Source organism: Triplophysa rosa, linkage group LG3, assembly GCF_024868665.1.
Source record: "Triplophysa rosa linkage group LG3, Trosa_1v2, whole genome shotgun sequence".
Taxonomy (NCBI): domain Eukaryota; kingdom Metazoa; phylum Chordata; class Actinopteri; order Cypriniformes; family Nemacheilidae; genus Triplophysa; species Triplophysa rosa.
The window spans coordinates 7,294,048-7,304,841 of NC_079892.1; the positions used below are offsets into that span (position 1 = coordinate 7,294,048).

The window sequence follows — 10,794 nt, forward strand, 5'->3', positions numbered from 1 at the left end:
TTTTGGAATTTTCGATTTTTTAGATAGATTTCCAAACAAATGCTCAAACAAACTTTACACCAAAAAGGAGGTTAAATAATTAAATAATAATAAAGATCATTAATTATATAGAAAGTAACAAAAAAATACTATGATAAAAAGCCAATTTAGGCACCACAGGACAAACTGCATAATGCAAATCCTGTACATTTCCTGTATCCTATAGAAATCCGGTAGACCTCCACAAAGAACAGATAACTGTGGAGTAGTTTTAATTTAATACAATTAATATACAATAAAAGATTCATATTAATTCATAGGAATATTAATTAAATATCAAATAAATTGTTATATTATAACCAAACACAGACTGGAAGTTAACTTCAGGCACCAGGTGCATGCATCCGAAGAAACCGTCTATAGTTTTACTGTCGTGAAAACTGTTGAAATTTAAAATCTAGCCTAAACACAAATAGGTCCACCTGTCTTAAAGAGGCTACAAGCTATTTTTCCCGTCTGCTGCTTTTCAGGTCACAGTTTACGACAGATTTCAAACTGCGTAATTCCGTCTAGTTCAGCTCCAGCCAAACTGCCATTAAGATGGATGGCAATGCTAACACATAGCTTTCTTCGTGTATTACAGACTTGCTTTGGACAGAGTGTCTGTTAAATGAGAACTTACAAAAAATAAGCCAAAGGTTATAAGGCAGACATTTGATAACTGGCACAAAGAATTTGGAGCTTATAATGCACGCTTGTGAGAAATCCTGTGAAATTTAAAGGGATAGTTCACCCAAAAATGAACGTGTTTCTTATTTACCCTCATGTCAATCAAAATCTGTTTATGATTTTCTAATGTGGAACACAAAAGAAGATATTTTGAGAACTGTCTCAGTGGTTTTGTGTTCATACTTTGGAAGTCAATGGACCAGTGTAATTTGGTTACCAACGTTCTTCAAAATATTGTCTTTTGAAAGAAAATCAGGCAGGTTTGGAATTCCATGAGGGTGAATAAATAATTACAGAATTTTCATTTATGGGTAAACTATCCCTTTAACAATTTTGAGCAAGTTAGCATGAGAAGCAATATTACAGACAATGGCTTCATTTGAGTATGGAAGCGCAGAACCTCAGCACAGCTGAACTAAGCAGCGTGAATAGCTTCATTTCTGCTAGGGTTGGACATCAGCCCCATCAAATCCGCACAGACACGTGGAGTCGGGGCGACAGAAGCCCCGCAGATGTGACCAATGGACCCGGGCCCTGCTGTCAAAATCCGAACCCCGGACAAAACCACATTGTGTGGGGATTTATGGGAAGGCCCACAGCCTCCATGAAAACAAGGCTCTCTGTGAACGATGCACACTGGGTCGGTGTGATGCCGGCCCTTCGATGGTTCGGGAGAATAGTGAGCAGTGTGAGGCTGTGAGAGGGCGAAGCGGATGAGGCCTGTGAATCAAACAGGAGGAAGATGACACTTGAACGGTTCTGCTGTGGATGGGAGGGGGGTTCGCGACCAAACAGCTGCGTGACAGGAAAGCCCAAGAGGAAGCAATCTGTGAACAAACTGTTTGATAAATGAATGGGAGCTGGGCAACTAAGTAGAAATTAGCGATGCAAATTTCAGTTCCTTTAGCCGGCCGTTATTTATCGGATGTTAAACTGACAAGCCCTATATCAAACGTATTGCCAATGAGACTGGGCCGTGTTTGTTTAGGATGCCTGTATGGCTTTCTTTTTTCTGCAGAACACAAAAGAAGATATTTTGAAGAATGTTGGTAACCAAAAAACACTGACCCCCATTGACTTCCATTGTACGGACGCAAAACCACAGAGACATTTCTCAAAACATCTTCCTTCATGTTCCACAGAAGGAGTCGCATACAGGTTTTGAACCACATGAGGGTGAATAAATGATGACAGATTTATTTTGATAGCAATTTTAATAAAGCTGGTAGTCCAACACCAAACAACTAGCTCGAGAGGCTTAAAAGGCAGTGACGCTTGATCAACAACCGTGTCAAAGACATATTAAGTGTTTAGCACTTGAGGGCCACCTGAAATAAATTACTGTCTGTCAGTCTTGAATAACAGATCCATCAAGATAAAGAGGGATCCCACCCCTGCCTCACAGTCGTCTACGCGCACGCAACCAAGCGTGCGTATCTCTCTGACAGTCAGTCTGGGGTTGTGTCGGAGGTAAATCTCTGGACTCTCAATGGCAGTCTTGTGTTCACAGCCGGGAGGTGACTAGCTATCAGGGCCCCGCTTTGCGCACACAGCGCCCGCTTTTTCCATTCTGTCAGTGCCGAGAAACACACTGGTTCCTTCCAAACTCAGCGCCACTTCATTAAATGACTTCAGACTCTTGGCAGAGGCAGTGGGAAAAGTCTATATTAACTGTGTGTGAGATCCACGGGGTGGCCAACAAAGGCTGTTGTTGTTCCCCCGTAAGGTTTGATGGTCTGGGGAGGGAGTTTGGGATTTGTAGGGGTACCTGCAGATGCTGCCGTACACCTTCGACTAGCGGAGGAATGTAGCATGTAAGTAGAACCAAGTAGGGGCTAAAAATGATGACATCATGAAGGGAATGCAGCTGATTGGCCGGTTCGTCAGCAAAAATGGGTGACACGCAAAAGCACGACTCCTATTGGCCTCACCCGGCTGATGAATCGATGGAATTGTGCTTATTCACATCATGAGGTCATTACTTTACATAGCTGAATGACAACATCACGTAACAGATGTAGCCTTCAGAAACTGGGCTGCAACAATAGTGACAAACAGCCTGGCAGCTCCTTCATAACAGAAAAACCACAGATGGAGATTTTTAAAAATGAGCGGCCCGATTTTGACTGAAAAGTTGCTTGCGGTTCCCGCTCACAGACGGATCTATTTAGCGCTTGTGTCAGGGGAAATGTACACAACTTATTGAGTGTTAAAGGCCTTGCTCCATTTTCAGCTTTATTGAATGGGAGCTACTCAACCTCCATTCGCTCATCTCGCACTGTGGATTCTACGCAAAGACTTCAACAAAAATGCAGCGCAATTATTCTTTGTGCTTCCCAGACCAATTCTGCGATCATTTCTTGCATAGCGAAGTGAAGAACATCTTTCTGCAACTAGCCTCTCGCCACACTAAAGCCGCCTTTTAGCACGCCATCGTCATCAGACATGGTCTGCGGTGAGGACGGAGAGAGGTAGTGATGTCAGGATTTACAGTTTGTTTGTGGAGGAACTTGAATGACAGTGAAATGAGGAGTGACGAGAGAGAAGGACTAGCTAGAAAAAGCATGAGTAAGGAGCTGTGTCCACCGAGGTGTTTCTGCCGGCGTACGGCGTGTTTTTTCTAATTTTTCCAATGGAAACGCAGCGTGTTTTGAAAAGCGTTTTTCCCACACTCAGCGCCGGCGTTCGACCGCGCGCCCAGAGTTGAAAAATGCTCAACTTGGGGCAGAACGCTCGGCCTACATCGGGCGTTTTCAGCCAAGCGCCTGGAGTTTTCAGCCGCGTATATACGCCTCGGTGGACACAGCCCCTTAGGGAGAGTGGTCCGATATCCATCACTGCCGTTCTCGGTCGGTGTGCTCGCACAGTAGCGCACACAGTTTGTACTTCTCTAACAACACACACAAAATGACAAATGTATCTAAATAAGGATACAATGCCATACACCCAGGGGCTAGGCACTTAAAAACCAATGCTGCGTCCGAAATCGCAAAATATGACAGTACGTACTGATTTAAATGAAGTACCTACCTATCGACTGTAAAAACAGTACGTTCTACATAGTATGTGTGTGGGTAGTATGAATAGATTTCGGACGTACTGCATCTGCTATGTTTTATTGTCATGTGACCTGTATGCTCTTTGACCTATGACGTATTAACATCAACCTGTACCTAGGCGTCGGTACAAACATAATTTATTCACGAGAAACTCATTAATCTGTACTTAAAGTTAAGAAACGGACACCCGGTTTGAAGTTTTCTGCTATTTTTATTTGATTACATTTTGAAAGTTGACCGTTGCTCAGCTCCCTTTGCATCATGGGATAGAGAGGTGTTCATCTGATGCACACTCACAAATCTCGTCGGAAGTAGTAGACCATCCGGGTATTTCTCGAGTCTCGACTATTGTTTTGTGCATACTGAGGATTCAGACATACTACTCATGACTCATACTCATTTTCGCCTACTATATAGTATGGAAGTAGGCGGTTTCGGACGCACGTCAAGACTGCAATTCGCTAGGTGACAATATAATCCAATTTTTTCTCTCTATTTAAAAAATGTTAAGAAACATCACCAGTCTGATGATGTTCAACATTAAAGGCGGGGTGTCCGATTTCTCTTAGCCGTTGTTGATGTTCAAATCACCAAAACAAACACACCCCTACCCCCATCTTTCGCTTTCGTCAGCGCTCGGCTAATATCCGTCCTGTGCACTGTGCACCTTACTGCTGATTGGCTACAAGGTTGTTTTGGTACTCGGCCCGACTCAGTTGTCTAAAGCGTAATTCGGAAATCGGTTACCCCGCCTTTAATAGTCATTACAGTATACTGTATATCGCTGCTGATTTTCTGAAACCTTGCATCTCTATATTTCGTGATTTAATTTTTTTGCCATAAATCATTCTTTTTAGTCACCCTTTATGCTTGTCACTGGATTTTGCAAATATACCAATAAAAAGTTCTAAAAAGTGCTTGTCAACTTTGACAACACAGTATTTAAACTAGGGCTACACGATTAATCGAAAAAAAATCCCTATCTCGATTCATGCTGTATTCACACATCACACACAATGACAAAAACAAAACTCTGCTAATTCACCAATTTATTATTATTTATTACTATGACCGAGATAGCGAATGATTCAGTCATAAATTAGGATCACTTATCCCTCATATACGGTGTTTCACTCATCTTATATTTGATATACAGTAGGTGACACCAAATACAGGTTAAACAAGTTTGATCAAGACTGATACCCCCATTAAAACAATGTAACAGTAATAGAACTATTCTAACACTCTGACTCTTAAATGGACGTTGAGGATTGTATTGTATTGTATGTTTCTAGATTTTAATTTGTCTCTTTAACTTTTTTTATTTAAAAAATTGCATAAAATGTAAAAAATATATATTTAAAAAGTATGAGCACGCACAGTTAAGTTTATCCTGACCTGCTTAAATAAAGTCCAGCATATATAGATACAACTCTGGAATCTGAGGGTGCAAAAAAAATCAATATATTGAGAAAATCGCCTTTAAAGTTGTCCAAACGAAGTCTTTAGCATAGCATATTACTCGCAAAAATAAACGTTTGGTATACTTACGGTAGGAAACTTACAAAATATCTTCATGGAACATGATCTTCACTTAATAATCTAATGATTTTTGGCATAAAATAAAAATTGATCATTCTGACCCATACAATGTATTTTTGGCTATTACTAAAAATGTTCCCGGGCGTGCTACTTAAGACTTAAGGTCCAGGGTCACATTTAATCATTTAAAAAGTACAGTGTTTTTTTCCATTTCCTGAAAAACTGTGAATCTGGAAATTCCGTTTCGGAAGGACAGCGACGATATGAATTAATAACATTCAGAAAGTTAAGAAATATGAATTTAATCTTCAGAATCGCTATCGGCAGATATCACTCAGTGGAGAAATTTAGTGCATGTCCTATGGTGTGACAATAAATATAAATATTAATAACACAAAATAGAATGTAGAGACGACCAGCCCTGTTGAACTGATGAAGAGCAGTATGCTCAAACAAGAAGTTGAAGAGACCTGTTGCTGACTTCTGCTGTATATTTACATATGTGTGTCAGTCTGAGAGAGAGAATCTACTGTATGCACTCCAAAGCTGCATTCACATTAATAGCTTCTAAGACACAAACCTCCCTCTATATCAAACACGCTGCAACTAGCGGGGTTTACAGGTAAAGCAGTGTTTATAAAAGAGTTAGGCTAAATGAGCTGCACATCAGCTTCAGCCTGAGTTCAAACTGTGTTTTCCTAATGTATGTCCCTATTCAATATTTTTAACATAGACCACAATCAGCTTCGGTTACATCACAATACAGGTAAGTAGTGTAGGTACAGTGTGGGTAACGTACTGGCTGCTTCATGTTAATGTGACGGAACAAAAGCATTAACTAAAACCGACTAGCAGTGATTGTGACAATGCAGCTTCTGCCAAAGGAAGTATTAAATATCAAGACCTAAAGTTCTCAATGTTCAGGGGAAAATCCTTCTTTGAAAGACACAATCATGGTCCCTAAAGTGTGGAGTTGCTGCCACCTTGTGGTCATTGAGTAGAACACAACTGATGCTCAAATTGTATCCTAAGATTACAACAGTTATCTGAACTATATAAAGCTTAATATGCTGAACTATCACTGTTTTTACTCAAACAACAATAGCAGCAACAAGAACAAGAACAATAATATAAATACAGCCGCAGAAACAATTAAAAGACCATTCCGAATTTTCAATTAATCAGCATTTCTAAATGTATTGTGGCCCAGTGTCTGTTGAATTTCAACAAAATCAACAAAAGTTATCACATAAAAAAATATTTTTGAACTTTTGTACAAATGTACAAATATTACTGTTGTATTGTATTGCTTAAAAGTGAATATAAACTTTTCTTTGCAGTATTTGAGGTCTGAAAAAATACACGGCATCTTTTCTGTTATTTTGACCTGTTTCTCCAGTTTTCATTTTCTGCAAATCAATGCAAATAGACACAATTTTTTTATTTTACATTTGGTAGAAATATTGTTAGTAGTTTATAGAATGAAACAAAATTAGAATTTTACCTAGTAAATATTATACTGTAAATCCTATATATATATATATATATATATATATATATATATTATGTTATTACAAAAACATGAATTTATTGACATATTAATACACTTACATTAATACAGTGAGTGGAAAAAATAGCTCTATATTGTAAATGTTATGAACAACATTCTAAACCATAAACACGTAACGTATCTATGTGTCTGTCTTTGTGTGTTAGTACGTGTGCATATTGTGTGTTTGGAGTGTTTTGTATGTGGGTATGTCTGTCTTCTGTGTTTTCAACTTTTTCTTGTTTTTGCAGGTACAACTTTAATTGTTTTGCCTATAGTCAATATGTCTTATGTACAGCTGCTTTGTAACAATGAAAATTGTAAAAAGCGCTATATAAATAAAGTTGAGTTGAGTTGAGTTGAGTTGAGTTGAGTTGAGTATCTGATCCCAACCATGTTTTATCCACTAGATGGCAACATTGTATTTTCTTGTTATGTGGTTAAACTGTATATTCTTTGTCACAACAAAAATTCCCAAGAATGATTCAAATTTGAGTCTTGCTGGAAATGAAGAGCATTTACCATAATGAATAACTCATATGTCAGTGTTCATGACCCCAAAGGTAAAACAGTTAAAATGATTATTTTCACTTCTCATCACTGATTTCAATCTCTATGGCAGCTGTGACAAAGGCCCTCCACAGAACAAATCAATATAATATAATAGGCCAATAATGTAATGTTATATATTATTTCATATCTTTCAGATATATAATCCTAATTCTGATATTGCGTCGTAAAGGTGCATTTCGTTAGTTTGCATTTGGTAAATTCTACCATAACGTTTCTTTGTTTTCATTACCATAAGAAAGGAAACAATGACGTCAAGCTGGCCCAGATACATGCTATCAACACCCGCAAACAGCTGCTTATATGACAACTACCTTCACGTCCGGTTCAAGAGCACAACAAACAAAAACAAAGGACATACCCTGAGTGTACAATACACACATGTATGTTGAGTGAGCATTTTCATTACCATAATGAGTCAAGTACATTCTCTGTTGGTTCAACACTTTTCTTCCCTCTCTGAAATAAGTTATTCTTCCATGGGTGGGTAAAATAGCAACTTAAATACAACTAGACACACATCTAGCATGGCAACATTTGGTTTTTCAAATATTTTAACCAAAACTTCTTGTCCCTTGCCATTTTGCTCAGCTCTTCCTAATTGAAACAGTAAACTTAAGTAACAGTAAGTCAACAATGTCATTTCTCAGAAGCAAAGTCTCCTAAAAAACCACAGCAGGTGACAGTATGCGTAGGAGAGAAATCAACCGTAACAGCCACACGAAGCGATCAGCCATTTTGATCTTAAACAAAGAAGCGTGTTTCTGATACAGATGTTTCATATTTTGATAGGATTTGATTACTTCTTTTATTGAAGTATAATATTCATATAGCAACGAACCCCAAAATATTTTTGTTATCATTTATTCACCTTCAGACTTTCTTCTGCTGAACACAAAAGAAGATATTTTGAAGAACGTTGGTAACCAAACTTCGGTCCCCACTGACTTTCATATTACAGACACAAAACCACTAAGACATTTCTCATCTTCTTTTGTGTTCCACTGGACAAAGAGTCACATACAGGTTTTAACCAACATGACAGTGAATAAATTATGTCAGAATTGTTATTTTTGGGTGAACTATCCCTTTAAATCTGTCATGACTTTCAGATAAGTTTTACTGGGATAAAATGACCTGTTCTCTGACAAAGACACCTGGCTGCATCTCATCTCGGCAGTCAGAGAAGATATTGTGTTCCTGATCGCACCCCCAGGCAGGAAGCTACAATCCTCCGCACCCATCCTCCCTCCTCCTCCTCCTCAGGAGACAGAACTCTGGATGAATACTATGCATGCAGAACCGAGGCTGTAAAATGAACGCCGTACCCACATCCTGTGTTCTAGCACAAATTCTTAATCTAGCACCTGCCCCTCAACTTTTTGCTATTATCGAAAAGCTGAACTCTGTTGGGTTATTTTCTGTTTTGTTTTCAGGTTGTGGTAGTATTTTTACATGCATTTATTAAAAGTGCAACAAAAACAGCTTTGCGTGACATTGAATAGCAAACAAATACATTCAAACATATAGATGTGACAGAATTGTATGAAGTTATTAAATGCATGTCATACTACCATCCAGTGATGTGAACTTGAAACCTGACAGTGCACTTGCATCCTCTGAATATTATTATGAAAGGAAACAACTCTGACTTATTGGGCAACACAACACAAAGATCTCAATGAAACCTTATGAAGATAAGAATGACAACATCGAAAAATGACTGCTATATATAATTGCACACAAGAGTGTAAACTTTTCGCCACCTGTGCTCTACAAAAAAAAATGGTTTTAGGCTTTAAACCACTTTGTGCCAAGAGGAGGTGAAATCTGGAAGATTATTTAAGAACATCTGATCTGGTTTCCATATAGTAATGCTTTAAGAATTTTCCATGGCACAACACTTAAATATGAAAAAATCATGAAAACCCCATCACTGAATGATACCATTTGGAGACATACACAAACAAGCGCCATGAAAAAGTGAACAAAACCCCTAGGCTGCGAGACAAACTATATGATATTAAAATAATAAAGAATACGGAAAGAAATGAAATGCCGCCCACTAATGTTCTGCGAAGAAACCCCAGGGGCTCAATTGCGCAAGAGTTCATCACTTACGATAAGGATCTGATTACATTCATTCTTTAAAAAAATAATAAACACGAGCTCAAATTACTATTTATTGTCAAAAAGTGATCATATTTGTTACACTACTAAACCAGTACACGTTTGTAACAGCGCACACTATTTTCTTTTACCGACAAACGTCCCGGATGTCTGCCAAACATTGTAGTTGCGCTCGATGTCTAGAGGTGAGAAAAGTGCTCCTAACATCGACGTGAACAAAATGTTTACTCATACAGAAGCTCGAAATATTTCTCAACATGTATCTTACCAGACTGAGTGAGGTTTGGCAGTCGTCGTCACACGGCAGCCTCTCGTAGTAAAGTTTCCATACAGCGTGCAACTGTGTTGTTTACAAAGTATCGAGCAGAATTCCGATTGGTCCCGGTCAGGTCAAGACGACGCCCCGACGCTTACGCCTCATCTGCGCTGCTTATATGGTACGCTCCCGTTATAATCCACGGAATTCTGCTTTACCGTATCGCAGATTTGTTTATTATAATGGACGCATTTTGGCTCGTCGTGTCGTTCGCTAACACAAAAATACAGTGTTTGTTTAGTTACGCTTTTATAATAACTGTAATACTGTAATACCACTAGGTGGCGCCATTGTCAACCTTCTTCTGCAGACAGCATTTAAAGGTCTACTGACCGATTTATCAAAACGTTCATGAGTAACATCTATATTATTTGTGTACAAAATGCATAATGACGTGTATAATGATAAACCCTTTTTCATTGCATTCTCAACAGTTGTTAAATGAATAAATACAAATAAAATACTGTTGATATATCTGTTGATATATTTACCTTTCAAGTACACAGCATGGTAAAAAAAAACGCAATTCAGGAGAATTTTGTGGGAAAATAATGCTACACGTGCACAATGCAAAAAGAGTATTGCCATTTTGTAATATTTACCTAATCGTTCACGCCATTTCACTACAACATTCTTCCGTTTAAATCTGTTGTTTTCTGTAGGCTAAATGAAGAATACATTCAAATTGTGTTTTTTTTATTATTTAGTCGTATTCGTCGCTTAGTCTACTGTGGATGTAGCATGCGATTAAAATGGGAGAAATATGAGTAAACATAAGAACAAATCACGTTTGAACAGATCGATATACATATTTTGTCTTGACGATATGCTAAAATTCTTTTTCGAGAATCTTGGACTCATAATTCCAGTGTTTTTTTGTTAACACTACGTTGTCGTATTTGACCTACGTAATTATGAAG

At 38.3% G+C, this 10,794-nt stretch overlaps 1 protein-coding gene across 2 annotated transcripts in view; it reads right to left on the bottom strand.

The window, feature by feature from the left end:
* Nucleotides 1–10,073, bottom strand: part of ccnd2a (cyclin D2, a) — a 134,986-nt gene extending 124,913 nt beyond the window's left edge. For both annotated transcript variants that reach the window (XM_057330442.1, XM_057330441.1), the window contains exon 1: nucleotides 9,827–10,073. The gene's annotated coding sequence lies outside the window, so the exon portion shown is untranslated. The remainder of the gene's footprint in view (nucleotides 1–9,826) is intronic.
* Nucleotides 10,074–10,794: the final 721 nt, after the last annotated feature.